Genomic DNA, 15,918 nt, shown 5'->3' on the forward strand with positions numbered 1-15,918 from the left:
GAACTAGCCGAAGGTCCCATATCATCCCTATTCTTTCATCCCTCCATTGACTTCCCATAAAATTCAGAATAATCTATAAGATCTCATTGATTACTTTTAAAGCACTGCATGGTCTTGCCCCCAGTTACATTTCTGATCTTCTCACTCCTCATTTCACTTCCCGACTACTCCGATCCTCAAACCTTGGTCTCTTATCCGTCCCCCACTCCAACTGCAAAACAAAAGGTGACTGCGCTTTTGCAGTTTTAGCCCCAAGCCTCTGGAATAACCTTCCCCAATCCATTAGGTTTGCTGAACCTTTGGACTGTTTTAAGCGGCTTCTAAACACCCATCTTTTCAGGCAAGCCTCTTTATAGATCCCCAACCCTGCCTTCTGTTTTGGTTCGTTTTCAGCTTGGTCTGTTACTCCCTATACCATGTTTTATAGTCATTCAGTTTGTGTATTTACTCATAATTTCTGTATTGAGTGTAAAGCACTTTGTAACTGTGTTTTTAAAAGTGCAGTATAAATAAAAGCGTACTTACTTCTTCCAACCTTGAACTGTTCCATACGCAATGCACACAAAAGTGGAAGCAGAAATGGACAGACTTTTGGAAGATGACATCATCACTCCGGTGAAGTACACTGAGTGGGCAGCAAAAGTAGTGCCCGTTGTAAAACCAGATGGTTCAGTGCGCTTATATGGGGATTATAAATTGACTGTGAACATAGTCTCCTCACTACAACAGTATCCCACACCACGAGTTGAAGATCTCTTTGCAACACTATCGGGGGGGAAGTGATTCTCAAAGCTAGACATGATTCACGCTTATCAACAAACAGTCATGGATGGAGAATCAAAGAAATACCTGACTGGAATCACACACATGTTTACATACAACCGGCTACCTTTCGGCATCTCATCGGCACCGGCCATTTTCCAGAGGACAATGGAGGGGCTGTTGCAGGGGGGTCGGAGAGTAGCAATGTACTTGGATGACATCCTCATTACAGGAGTGGACAAGGACGAACGTTTGAGGAACCTGGGGTAGGTCCTCAGACCCCTACACGATGCCCGCTTGCGTCTGAAATGAAGCAAGTGTGCATTCCTAGAAGAGCAGGTGCAGTACTTGGGGCACAAAGTAGATGCACGCGGGCTACACCCGGTAAAATCAAAAGTCAAAGCCTTTGTGGAAGCTCCTGCGCCCACCAACGTGACTGAATTGAAAGCATATTTTGGCATTCTGAATTACTATAAGTTCCTACCCAACCTGTCCACACTGCTAGCCCCACTCCACAAGTTGTTGAAAAAAAGAGGCCACCTGCGAATGGAAAAAGGAGCAAAAGGAGGCGTTAAGTCCAAGATGCTGTTGCAGTCAGCTGAAGTTTTAGTGCACTACTCATCAGACAAAGAACTCATTCTCCCATGTGACGCTTCACCATACGGCGTTGGCGCTGTGTTGTCACACAAAATGAAGGACTGAAGTGAAAAACCGCTAGGCTTCATGTCACGCACCCTTACACCAACAGAAGCATGCTACTCACATCTGGATAAAAAGGTGTTTAGCTGTGATTTTTGCGATTCAGAGATTTTACAAGTATCTCTATGGTAGTCTTCACAATCTACACTGATCACAAGCCACTAATCGCCCTGTTAAAAAAAAACAAGCGAACAAAACAAACAAACAACAGTACCACAGACGGGGTCACCGTGGGTCCAGAGGTGGTTGCTGCTCCGGAGGCTGTACGAGTACAAAATTGTGTACGAGCCAGGGAAGGATCATGCCAGTGTCGACGCGACGATCAAGCTGCCAGTTTCAGAGGTCCTTGAAGACACCGAGGTGGCAGATCATGTTCTGATATTGGACCAGATGGAGGCTGCCCCAGTGCACACAGAGCAGATCTGTAAATGGACAGCGAAAGATATGACCTTGTCCCGAGTGCACGAATACCTGCCAAAAGGGTGGCCAGCACATGTTGATCCAGACCTTAGTCCTTATCATTCATGGAGAATGGAGATGAGTGTGAATGATGGCTTCGTGCTGCGGGGCTCCCGAATCATCATTCCGACCAAAGGCCGCGGCACCCTCCTGAAGCTACTTCGCCAGACGCACACAGGTCAGACTTGCCTAGAAACTTACCTGTCGCACTTCCCGTGCGAAACTCCACACGCAAAAGAGCACCTCCAGTTTTGTAGGAGCCAAATGTCTCCTGATGGTTAATAATTAACGTTTTAATTAGTAATTTGAATAACTAGTTTAAATACTTGTTTTTGTTTACACATTGTATGCTTTAAGTAACTGCTTTCTTTATGTATGTATTAAGTTTGCAGTGTAGTCTTAAATAGGTGCATGTCACTTTAAGAACTGGAGAAGCGTGCTCCAGGGTTAACGCGCCCCGGAAGAGGAAGTTACGAGTTGCCTAGAACGGAAGAGTGGAGCCATAGACATATAAAGAGTAGACGCCGCATCGACCGCTACTGCCTATTGGCGCTGACGAGCCGTGGGGCCGCCATCTTGGACCGGTCACCCGCTCCACTCAGTGTAATGTGTTTGGCAGGCGCAATGAACTGTCAGCGCAGTTAATCAATCATAACTTGCTGAATACCAAACTGATTTCCACGCCTTTTTAGTTGCTGAAAACGTCATACATGTAGCTATGATACAGGACACATGGTTTGACGTATTTTAATATTCATAGTTGGCTTAACGGTAATAGAATATTCTGATATATGATATATGTGATGTATGATAGGCAGCTACCGTATTGTTCTGAATATAAGACGGGGTTTTTACCCTGGAAATACGTATGAAAAAGTGGGGGTCGTCTTACATTCGAGGTCTAGACTTTTGAATGTCAATATACATTCTCACTCAGTCAGATTTGTTTCAAGACTGTTCTAAAATTAGACCACTTCGATGGTTAATGCAGTTATTGAAATGTTGAAATGGTTATTTTTTTAACCCTGAGATGGATAGTCTCAGTAGACTACGGTTTATTTTCATTTGTATGCTATTTAAATACCATAAGTCATTCCTTTACAAATGTATTTAAATTTTTTAATTTAAATGTGACAATTTCATCTAAAATATATTGAAAACATAATTTTATTTAAAAGCTGTTAAACAGACTACCTTGTTTTATTCAATGTGTTTTTATTATCATTATTTTCAAATATAAATATTTGCTCTTCAAAAAGTATTTTTCCAAAAATGAGTCTTGAAAAAGGGGGGGTCGTCTTAAAATCAGGGTCGTCTTGTATTCGGAACAATACGGTATTTAGCAAACCACTCACTATAAATATATATATATATATATATATATATATATATATATATATATATATATATATATATATATATACACTACCGTTCAAAAGTTTGGGATCACCCAAACAATTTTGTGTTTTCCATGAAAAGTCACACTTATTCACCACCATATGTTGTGAAATGAATAGAAAATAGAGTCAAGACATTGACAAGGTTAGAAATAATGATTTGTATTTGAAATAAGATTTTTTTTACATCAAACTTTGCTTTCGTCAAAGAATCCTCCATTTGCAGCAATTACAGCATTGCAGACCTTTGGCATTCTAGCTGTTAATTTGTTGAGGTAATCTGGAGAAATTGCACCCCATGCTTCCAGAAGCAGCTCCCACAAGTTGGATTGGTTGGATGGGCACTTCTTTGAGCAGATTGAGTTTCTGGAGCATCACATTTGTGGGGTCAATTAAACGCTCAAAATGGCCAGAAAAAGAGAACTTTCATCTGAAACTCGACAGTCTATTCTTGTTCTTAGAAATGAAGGCTATTCCATGCGAGAAATTGCTAAGAAATTGAAGATTTCCTACACCGGTGTGTACTACTCCCTTCAGAGGACAGCACAAACAGGCTCTAACCAGAGTAGAAAAAGAAGTGGGAGGCCGCGTTGCACAACTGAGCAAGAAGATAAGTACATTAGAGTCTCTAGTTTGAGAAACAGACGCCTCACAGGTCCCCAACTGGCATCTTCATTAAATAGTACCTGTTAGAGCCTGTTTGTGCTGTCCTCTGAAGGGAGTAGTACACACCGGTGTAGGAAATCTTCAATTTCTTAGCAATTTCTCGCATGGAATAGCCTTCATTTCTAAGAACAAGAATAGACTGTCGAGTTTCAGATGAAAGTTCTCTTTTTCTGGCCATTTTGAGCGTTTAATTGACCCCACAAATGTGATGCTCCAGAAACTCAATCTGCTCAAAGAAGTGCCCATCCAACCAATCCAACTTGTGGGAGCTGCTTCTGGAAGTGTGGGGTGCAATTTCTCCAGATTACCTCAACAAATTAACAGCTAGAATGCCAAAGGTCTGCAATGCTGTAATTGCTGCAAATGGAGGATTCTTTGACGAAAGCAAAGTTTGATGTAAAAAAAATCTTATTTCAAATACAAATCATTATTTCTAACCTTGTCAATGTCTTGACTCTATTTTCTATTCATTTCACAACATATGGTGGTGAATAAGTGTGACTTTTCATGGAAAACACAAAATTGTTTGGGTGATCCCAAACTTTTGAACGGTAGTGTATATATATATATATATATACACACACATACATACACACACACACGCTAAAATATGATAGAGAGGCAGAAGCAGATAGTGGCAGTAAAGTCAGCTATTTTAATAAGTTGAAGAAACAATATATGATTAGGCTATATAAATATATAAACAATATATGAACACATTATATATCTACAGTATATATAACAACAATATATGTTATATATCAGAGAAAATGAAAATATATATAAATCCCCGCCCCAAACCATATTTACACATGTACAAAGTTGCTTACATAGGTGACCAGTACATTACACACAATGGACAAACGTAAACACTGACAACAACACAAAATATTTACATGTGAGGGTAGGAAGTATACAGTGTGTGTGTGTGTGTGTGTGTGTGTGTGTGTGTGTGTGTGTAATAAAGTGGTATAATACTGTAATAGTATCGTAATTATATCCAAGAGTATAATGTAATAATAAAAAATAAATACAGATATACATATATTTTAAAGAGAGATAAATATATAAACAATGTAGCATAACAATGTAGGGGAAAAAATAAAAGCTGCTAATTAAAGTTTGACATGAAACCCCTAAAACCCTTGAAAGAGAACTGTTTTGCCATGAAGTCTACTTGAAGATCTGAAATTTTATGAGCAAAAATTAATAAGTCCCCTTCAGATAATAACTAAGGAGTTTAAGAAAGAGTGTAAGAATAACATGTACATGAATTTCAAAGCGCTAACTTCGTCTTACCTGAGTAGAATTCAAGCCTCTTGTTGAGCTCTTCATTAATGAGGTTCTTTTCTCTCAAATCCCCCAAAAGACTTTTCACTGTGGTCTTTGCCCTCCTTTCTCTGGCCATGGCATTCTTCTTCTCTCGCTCCAGACTTTCCACTCTTGCCAAGGCTTCATTAAGTCTGGTCTTCAGAGCAGTAGAAGAAGCAGGAAAGGCATAGGCATGATCCTAGTAGAAAGAGGGATGAACATAGTTTGAGTGATGTTTCACTTCACACACATCACTTTGACACCACTAGTGTATGGCCCACATTCTTTCTTATAGTCATCTCCTGTCAAAGCCAATGCCAGCACCGTGTGTGTGTGTGTGTGTGTGTGTGTGTGTGTGTGTGTGTGTGTGCGTCAGGAATGCATGTTCAACATGTCTTTAATTGTGTGTATGGGTTAATTTGTGAGTGTGTTTAATATGAGTGGCAGCAAACAAGTGAGATTTGAATATGTCCAGGACCATTATGATATGATGTTTAAAGTAGAAACTCACATCATTAGGCTGAGGTTGTGGGTGTGAGGCTGCAGGTTCTGGGGCATCCTGAGAGGCCACGGACAGGCTCTCTTCAGCTCTTCTGGAGGTAGACGTAGTCCTTTCCCTTTCCGGCTAAAATGAAGAAGTATAATACTTGAAAAGAATATATATATATATATATATATATATATATATATATATATATATATATACAGGGATGAATATCTCACCCAGCCCTGTAATTGATAATAGAATATTTACATTTATTAATGCTAATAGTCTTATGATGATACACCTACTCTTTGGAGGTGAACCGGGAAGCTGAAGATGGATGGAATAACTACATGTCTGAGTCAGACAATCTGACCTGTCCTATCAAAATCGCTCTGCTTAAAATGCTCACAGCAGAGCACGGAGGAATCACTTGCAGTGAATCCTTCCCTCCTCAAAGACACTACCCACTTCTTCCTCAAAACATTGTCTTTGGGAAACCTTCAAAATGAAAATGGGAGATTTGAGAGAGTCTACACAAAAACATTTTACAAAGGAGGTCACGCTTATTTTTTTCCTTCAAATTTCATAGAACCTTTCTTCAACAAAACTCCTATTTTGATGCATATTTGCTGACAATGAACCAAAGCTGGTGAAATTGTGAATACGGTAGGTTTGTTTGCAAACTATTCTACAGTCAGATGTTCTGTATTTTTAAGTAAGTGAGTTGGGTATGAGACATGAGAGGTAGGAGAACCGGGCCGAAAGTACCACTTTTTACTTTTTCCGAGTTTACTCCGGTATGGTGACAGTAATAGATGCCATATTTTATCAGAAACAACATACATGTGTCCCCTTTCAGAAGCAACTTTCCATATGTTTCTCAGTTAAATGATCTGGACATAAACAGACGGAGAACACAACTTGCGCGAGGGTACTTTCGCACCTCCCTTGCGGGACCAAAGTAGCACTGCTGCGGTGCGAAAGTAGCGGCTGTCATAAAGCGTAAGATGCATCGTATAATTATGGTTTTGTATTCTGATCACGTTTACCTTTATCAACCAATCTTGCAGACCCAATTTAACATCTGTGCCAATTCATCAAGGCAATATTTTGAGTTTCATAGACTAATAAATATTCTTAGCGTCAATTTATCAATGTTGTGTAACGCAATTTTGATACAAGCCTCGTATTTTTCAACATTTTCACAAAAACGTCAGTGATAGAGGTTGGTTATTATATTTGAATCAGCCATTCGCGCTTTTGTTCATTTCTTTTAATTCACCAATTGCTTTTGCGCTAACCTTCACGCGCACACCGCCATCACGTGGAACTAATTGGTCTTTGTCGTCATTTGGAGAATTGCAGTTTGTGTGAAGGTGTAAGCAAGGTAAGTCCTCAAATAATTAAAAACAATTGGCTATGTAGGCTGAAAAGAATGACCTTAACTGTACTATTCTGTAAGTATAATACAATAAAATACATTAACTTGCAGCTTGCTAGGGAAATCATTTACGTTACTTTCGTCCCTCCCCTCGCTGGTACGTTCGACCCTCTCAGGTCACCTCTCCATTTAGCCTGGCTAGCATATTAACTGTGCTAGCCTGTCGACTTAAAACTATTCTGTCATCGAGACAGTAAATGTGCTAACAAAGCAACATGAAGTCATTTACCGGAACTTCTAAGAATGAAACGCAATTCGAGAAAAACCTCAGATCACGTAATTTCACTTACCGCATGAAAAAACAGCTTTCGCTCTATAACTTTTTTAAATAACTGCGTATCGCGCCAGTGTTTTGGGAGAAGTCTTATAAACACACACACACACACACACACTGACTTCATTGCGTCACGTCCTGTTTTGTTTCCTTGGGAAAAAAGCTCTGCGCTAATTTCGCGGCGTGTTACTTCCGGCCCGGTTCTCCCCTATCTTACTGTTGTTAGGGTGGATTACATGTGAATAATACAGTCTGGGCCACCTGTGTAAAATTCGCTGGTCAATATAATACCAGTAACGTTAATATTGTTTTATTTGTACAATAGCATTCTGTTGTCAGTTGTAAAGTCAGTGTTATGGAATATGACTTATAACGTCTCAGTTCATAGCCGGGTGAACACCGGCACTGAGCATAGCCTAGCTAGCTGGCTACGATTTCGCAGTTGGACATAAATACAGTACAGTAATATTATATTCACAAAATACAACCAATAGTGATGTTCAATCTTACTTGTGAAAAGTAATCCCCCGAGCCCTGTTTTCGACGGTCCGTCGATTGGAGCAGGAATATGCTGAACAGTGTTCTGGCATCTTTCTCAGTCGTGTATTCTGCTGCTAGGCAACTCGTAGGATGACCGGTCCAAGATGGCGGCCGTATTTCTCGCGCCCCAACAGCCAATGCGGCGTCTACTCTTTATATGTCTGTGAGTGGAGCCACACGGTTTTTCTGACCGTGCATAGCCTACGTGTATTCGTGCATAGCCTACGTGTATTTGTGCTTTGTGCATACGTGTATTAGGTCAGGATAAAAGTTATTATTTCATGAATGCAGTTCATTATTTCACCGTACGTCTTCAAGCAAGTTTAAATAAATACTTAAACGCAAAGGAAGAACCCCTCTTGGACCAAACAGACAAGTGGAACACGCGCCAGCCACATGGCTCTTCTCTTTTATTTAGTTTAGTTTAGTTTATCGGGATCGCCGTAACAGCCCTTACAAGTTTGGCTGAAGGAGTTTGTTAGGCTACTAAGCTTGTGGAAGTTGTATGATTGTTGACGCTGTTGTTGATTGTATTCTTAGCTTAAAAGGGAGCGCAGTATTGTAGCTTTGACCAGTGTTGGAGCCAGCCCATCCGTCAGGGGGCGCTCTATATATCCCATATCCCATATGTATTCGCCTCGAAGCAGGGCGCCGTTCTGTCGAGCGGAAGTTGTGGCCGTGTTCACGTAGACGTCTGCAAGCTTTGACAATGTTAAATAAAGACCAGTGAAATATACTTACCTGTCCAAGTTTTCATCGGCACCGAAGACTTAACATATCCGGGTATGGATGTTGAAAGTAAACGAGACGTTGATCGTATTTTACAAATCAGCAAATCATTCACTGCTGATCTTGACGCAGGAGAGCTGGAGGAACACTGGATGCACCGATAATCTGCTGTATTCACCGTCCCGCCACGTTGGATGACCTGACTTCATGAGGCGGTTAAGACGCGGAGGTGCCATAGACCCCAATGTTGAAACTCCGCTACAATTTCAAGAGTAGGATTAATCACAGTCAGTAGAAATCATCTCAGCTGATACCAGAAAGCGTCTCCCATGGCTGAGCTGTGCTTACTTACCGTTGTTCTGTTGCTTTAGAATGATGTGAAGTCATTTACCTACATTCATTTTAAATCAAGATGGTTAAACATCTGAATTCTTTTAATAAGGGCCCCTTCTCCCGGTAGACGAAAAGAAGGGGCGGTTTGCTGCCAAGTCGGAGCACCGGAGAAGGGGAGATACGCCCGGCGGAGACCTGTACTCTACCGAGGGCACTCTCCTGGTTTTTGTTTCTGTGCCATGCGGTGTGCGTGTGCAAGCTGGAAGCTGAGTGACATACAGGAAGACCTGGTGGGGATGCTGCAGTAGCGGCTACAGTGCAGAGTGGTGTGCGTTGTGGTTGTTGAAGATCAGCTGTCTTGTTGGTGTTGATCCAGTAGTGCATATAGTGCGTTATAGTGTATTTTATATGGTTGGTATACTGTATTAAAATTCCTCTCTGCATTTAACCCATCCTAGCTGTGTAGCTAGGAGCAGTGGGCAGCCGCCGTGCAGCGCCCGGGGATCATGCCTCGATCAAGGCCACAGACAGGAGTACTAACCCTAACACGCATGTCTTTTTTATGGTGGGGGAAACCGGAGCACCCGGAGAAAACCCACCACAGACATGGGTGGGTAGGTGGCAGACATATGTGACTGTTGGCTGTCAGCACCCATATGAGAACTTTGTGTGTGTGTGTGTGTGTGTGTTGAGGGGGGGGGGGTTGCAGTTCGTCACTGAAGGCCCTGACTGAAACTCCACGGTACGCTGGTCATTTCATATCCAGATGATTATACATATCACGATATAGCACATTTTCTGTAAATTCAACGTAAATTGGGGTCCGTGCCCCCCAGCGTGTGTGCACATGCTGCATGCGTGCGTGCGTGCGCGCGCGTATGTGTGCAGGGGCAGCCCCGCCCTCGCAGAGGGGAGCAGCGCGACCATAAATGACTGCAAAGCGCAGTAGAAACTCTGGCGCTGAGCTGAAATGAAACGAGCGCACATAAATTAGGCAAACAACATAAATAAACACAGTCTCTACTGCGTTTTGCAGTCATTTATGGTCGCGTTTAGTTTCTCATCTCCTCTCCTCTGCTCCGCTCCGTTTCTCCGCGGGCGGGGCTCAGCCCTCCGCAGTTGGGAGAGTTGACGACAACTACACTAGTGTAACGTGCATGGATAAGAAGACACGCTGGCTCGCGGGTCTGAGCCTTTAGTCGAGCGGTTAGCGATGTCTCCTGCGGTGCGGGCGATACGGGTTTGCTTCCCGGCCGCGGCAGTTCCTGTGGTTATTTCTCCCCCGAATTCGCTACACTAGTTTCCTTACCGTAAGTGCAATAAAAGCTTCGCGCAAAAGACGGACATCGTCCAAATGACGAAAACTGTTGCCGTCACGTGTGTGATTTGCGACACGACGAAAAACGATAGAGCATAATATGAAACGTAGACGTTTTTCCATCGCGTGGCGATATCGTCATACCGCACAGCCGATATTAAACAGAGGGTTTAATCTGCGAGACATCGGTGAAGGGGCCAATGAGGAACAGATGAAGATGATGATGATGAGAGAATTTTTTTTGCATTTTTAAAAAACTATTTTACATAAAACAAAAAAAAATCAACAGACACATCCATTTCACAACATCAACACGAGCAACTCCTTCACATTAAGCCGTCTAAAAAAGTCTTTCTTTTTTTTTTTTAGAACAGCGGTTCAAGTCCCATCCTCCCAAAGGGTGAAAAGAAATACTATGCAAAGCCAGAATTAAATACCAGTTGCCTCTCATTGACTGAACAAATAGCTTTACTGAAACACCACCGCGAAATAAATTCATCCAAGTTGTTCATTAAGGTAAAGAGGCCGAAGTCCACTCGGACTCTCGCCTTCACCCTTGCAACGAACAAAGGAAGTAAATCTTCCTCTGAGCCATCATTAATTAGAATTTTCCCGCTTCTATACATCGAAAACTTAAATTGCCCCACTACAAAATTTAACGATTGCCACTTTTCCGCATCCTTCCTCTTGTACCCAGCGCCAAAGATAAAAACAGTTTCATTCCATCTTTCATCACAGTGCGACAATATGATTTGTAGAGCTTCAAAGAGCACCTGAAGTCTTTCACATTCCACAAAACAAAGAGAGGGAGAGAAAGAGAGAGAGAGAGAGACTAACACTTCACAGCCTCAGGACCAGAACATCAGAAACCATCAAATTATAACCCAACAAAAACTTAATTGTATTACTTATTGGGACACACAAACTTAAAAACCAACATAAAAGGAAATGCAGCCTGGCCCTAAAAAGACAGTACACTGTGGCAGAATATCTGCACACAGTGACTGATACCAAACTGACAACCACCGTACAGATTCGGTGAGCACGGCCTGGCCGTAGGAAAAGGCTGACAGACAAACATGGCTGCCGGCAGAAGAGAGGCTGTGCTCACACTGCGACATGGGAGAGGTGGAGACAGAGCTGCACTTCATCATCACCTGTCCTAAGTATAACCACATTAGAAATCATTACTACCCAAACACTGAACAGATCCACCCAAACTTCAGATGCCTCCCTGACATCAACAAACTAGCCATCCTACTGGGAGCGGAGAAGACAAACTAGCCATCCTACTGGGAGAGAGAAGACAAACTAGCCATCCTACTGGGAGCGGAGAAGACAAACTAGCCATCCTACTGGGAGCGGAGAAGACAAACTAGCCATCCTACTGGGAGCGGAGAAGACAAACTAGCCATCCTACTGGGAGAGGAGAAGACAAACTAGTCATCCTACTGGGAGGGGAGAGACAAACTAGCCATCCTACTGGGAGAGGAGAGACAAACTAGCCACCCTACTGGGAGAGGAAAAGACAAACTAGCCATCCTACAGGGAGAGGAGAGACAAACTAGCCATCCTACTGGGAGAGGAGAATACAAACTAGCCATCCTACTGGGAGCGGAGAAGACAAACTAGCCATCCTACTGGGAGCGGAGAAGACAAACTAGCCATCCTACTGGGAGAGGAGAAGACAAACTAGTCATCCTACTGGGAGGGGAGAGACAAACTAGCCATCCTACTGGGAGAGGAGAGACAAACTAGCCACCCTACTGGGAGAGGAAAAGACAAACTAGCCATCCTACAGGGAGAGGAGAGACAAACTAGCCATCCTACTGGGAGAGGAGAATACAAACTAGCCATCCTACTGGGAGGGGAGAGACAAACTAGCCATCCTACTGGGAGAGGAGAGACAAACTAGCCATCCTACTGGGAGAGGAAAAGACAAACTAGCCATCCTACAGGGAGAGGAGAGACAAACTAGCCATCCTACTGGGAGAGGAGAATACAAACTAGCCATCCTACTGGGAGAGGAGAAGCCAACATAGCCATCCTACAGGGAGGGGAGAGACAAACTAGCCATCCTACTGGGAGAGGAGAAGACAAACTAGTCATCCTACTGGGAGGGGAGAGACAAACTAGTCATCCTACTGGGAGAGGAGAAGACAAACTAGCCATCCTACTGGGAGAGGAGAATACAAACTAGTCATCCTACTGGGAGAGGAGAAGACAAACTAGTCATCCTACTGGGAGGGGAGAGACAAACTAGCCATCCTACTGGGAGAGGAGAATACAAACTAGTCATCCTACTGGGAGAGGAGAATACAAACTAGTCATCCTACTGGGAGAGGAGAATACAAACTAGCCACCCTACTGGGAGAGGAGAGGACAAGCTGCAACACAGCAGCTAAATATATTGTTGCGTGTCACAATCTGAGGGACAGTGAGTGAGCACCCCATCCACACACCGACACACACACGCCCACCTACACCCCCCCACACACACACACACAGGTTTCTTCCTTTTCTATTTTTCATTCTTCTCTTTGTCCTTCAAGTTCAATTAACGTTTGCACTACTAAATTTATTGTTAAATTGGTCTGTTCATTGTTTTGTTTTTTTTTAACAATAAGAAACTTTTTTTTCTTCCTTTTTTTCTATTATATTTTGTATGTTATAAACTGTACTGTACTGTTTTGTACCACGTTGTGCTTTGGCAATACTGTGTAACAGAATATGGTCATGCCAATAAAGCCTTGTTGAATTGAATTGAACTGAATTGAGAGCGAGAGAGCGAGAGAGAGAGAGAGAGAGAGAGAGAGAGAGACGCAAAAGCAATTTCAATGAGGGTTCTTCTTTGTTGCATGCTTTTCAAAATCTCAGTGCAGCTGTACAACACCTAAAACGAATCTCGCAAGACCACTGCTGGCATGACTCAACACACTTCTCTGATAGCTTCTTTGCAAACTTGCAAAAATAAAGAAAAAATATGAGCAAAACAAAGGTCATGGTCTGTAAAATGTAGGGCAGACAAAGAATAGGACTAAATAAATCAGATTGGGGAGTAGAAGCGGAGACAGAGAGAGGAAGGTGGTCGTAGTGAGGGGGGGGACACGCGTTGCAGCCACAGCATCTGAGTGTTCCCCCTTACGTCCGCAGGTTCAGATACCGGGCTCACAGTCTCTCGGGACTCCGCCGACGAGGACAGATGCACTTCATTCATGATTTATTCCCATCGGCGTGTTCCCCCCCTCAGGGCTCTCTGACATCAACAGCTGAATAACTGGGGGGGGAGGGGGGTTACAGATGCGATCGGTATTTATTTCCATCCATCCGTATCGACTTGGCAGCTTGGATAAGGCAGCGTAATAGCCCAGGATCGTTTGAAATGAGATGACGGGGAAATACGCCAAGTTTCGACAGAAATCGTGACCCCCCCCGACCCCCCCCCCCACTCTTCTATCTATAGGGCAAAGCTGTGTCTGTCTGTAAGATGCTGCACTCCTGCATGTGCGAGAAAGAAATACAAACCGTGCCCCTCAAACAAAGCTGTAAACGCTGCACTATAAGGGACTAGACTCGTGTCCTACTCCGCAGAAGTTAATGGGAAGGATCGGCGTATCATCTGCACGCAGAATTGGATTTCGGCGTGTGCATTGTACTCGAAGTGCAATATCGCGTCATCTGTACGCAGACCGGTGAGAGCGGGTTTGGCACACCCCGATACGTCGGACCGGCATGAATCACCGTTGACGTGCGCCGGTTGTTTGGAGACTTATCAGTTTTACGCATAGAGGGGCAGGTGGATTACAACAGCAGGGCGCACGGAAACTGCGGTGGTAGTTTGCATGAGAACCCCCCCTCTCCTCTCTCTCCCATCCTTTCCATTATGAAACTCCCCAATAAGTGCAATGTAAAGCCACTGCAGTCACGGTGAAAGCTTTGACCGTCCTATTAGCACCGACCCCCCGTCCCCACCCCCACCCCGGCTCTCCCTCTGCACGGCGATGCGGCAGCGACCTGCAGAGACGCGGGGAGACGTCCTTCCAACTTACTGATCCCGCCGGTCCAAAGCAGGCGGTCCTGTGGCTAGTGTGACTAGTATGTGACTAGTATGGCGAGTGAAGTCACAACACATGGCGTCTTATGTTAGTGAGTTTAGCGTCTGTGTTCCGCGATACTCCGCTGCCCCCCCACCACCACCAACTACGCGCGGTGACTTTCGAGCGACAACGGTCTCTAACCCACTTTCCTCACATCCGAGTCAGCTGCAGGGCAACGTGCATGCGTCTGTTGTACAAGTAGTATGTGAAGTACCAGGAGCCGGCCGGTATATCTGAACTCTCTCTGTACTTACTCAGATGAAGAGCAACAGGCAAGAAGAGAAGACGAGCGGAATTCATCAGAGACGTCATCCTGACCGGAGTTCCCTCGGCGACAGTTTACAGCCCGGAGTTCGGACAGGCGGCCCCGCTTTCTCCCCTTACTTCAAAAGCGACCGGAAGACGGTTTTTGTTGTTTTAAAACACGTCGTTTACTCCTCCGCCGGCGAGACGGGGCGTTACGCGCGGCCTCACGCTCCACTGTGACTGGATCCGGTGCGCTCGTGCGCTCTGCTAAGGAAGGGGGAGGGCGCGTGGATGGATAGGACGGCCCACGGTATGCCACATACTGTATCCCCAAAACAATATGCCCCCCCCGTAATTGCCGAGATGGGATAATGTCCACCCTTTTATCTGAAAACTGAAATGTAACGACCAAGCGTCCACTCCGTTCCCATGACGCCACGGATCAACAGGATACTACTCATCGTAGGGGTACAAAATATGACACCACAGCTTCCCAATTAACTTGTGTTGCTGTGACCAACTATAATAGTGCGCATGATTCCAGAGAGATACGACAGAAGACTTGATGAAAACAAAAAGATGTCAAAATAGTTTCCCATACACGAGAAACGATCTTTTTTCCCCACAAGTTTTACTTTTACTTTTTGTTTATTCGTCGCGGTTTTACCGACAGAGGAGCAAGTTTGTTTCCCGTTACATTCACCTGCCTCCGGTACGTCTACACGGGAAACGGAAACGTAAACGGTCAAGGTCCGTGCACGCGCGTTCCCCGCGACGCCGGGACAGCACGTGTGGGCAACATCGTTTTGGAGATGCAAAAGATACGATAAACGTGTATATGCGGATATATGGGGAACTTTTTTTTTAAGTATGTTACATCGTTCGTAAAACCGCACTGATAACCTAAAACAAAAAAAAAACTTAAAAACCCAGTCTGTCTCTAGATATCGGTGTTTTCCACATCCCTGTGTGCAAATGGAAATGACACCGCTTAAGTCAATGCATGCGCGTGTCCGCGAGACACGGATACGGGGGAAGATAATTTGGGGCGTTAGAAGGTGAAGATGATGCATGTCACATGAAGATATCGGATAAATGGGGAAAGTCTTTTTTTCACTACTAAGATTATTTCCTTTACGTTAACAATTTTTTAATTTAT

At 43.8% G+C, this 15,918-nt stretch overlaps 1 pseudogene; it reads right to left on the bottom strand.

Annotated features, from left to right (window-relative positions):
* Positions 1-1,797: 1,797 nt before the first annotated feature.
* On the bottom strand, positions 1,798-8,086 carry LOC130114593 (THAP domain-containing protein 6-like; annotated as a pseudogene).
* Between the last annotated feature and the right edge of the window lie 7,832 nt (positions 8,087-15,918).

The sequence above is a fragment of the Lampris incognitus genome, chromosome 6 (genome assembly GCF_029633865.1).
Source record: "Lampris incognitus isolate fLamInc1 chromosome 6, fLamInc1.hap2, whole genome shotgun sequence".
NCBI lineage: Eukaryota > Metazoa > Chordata > Actinopteri > Lampriformes > Lampridae > Lampris > Lampris incognitus.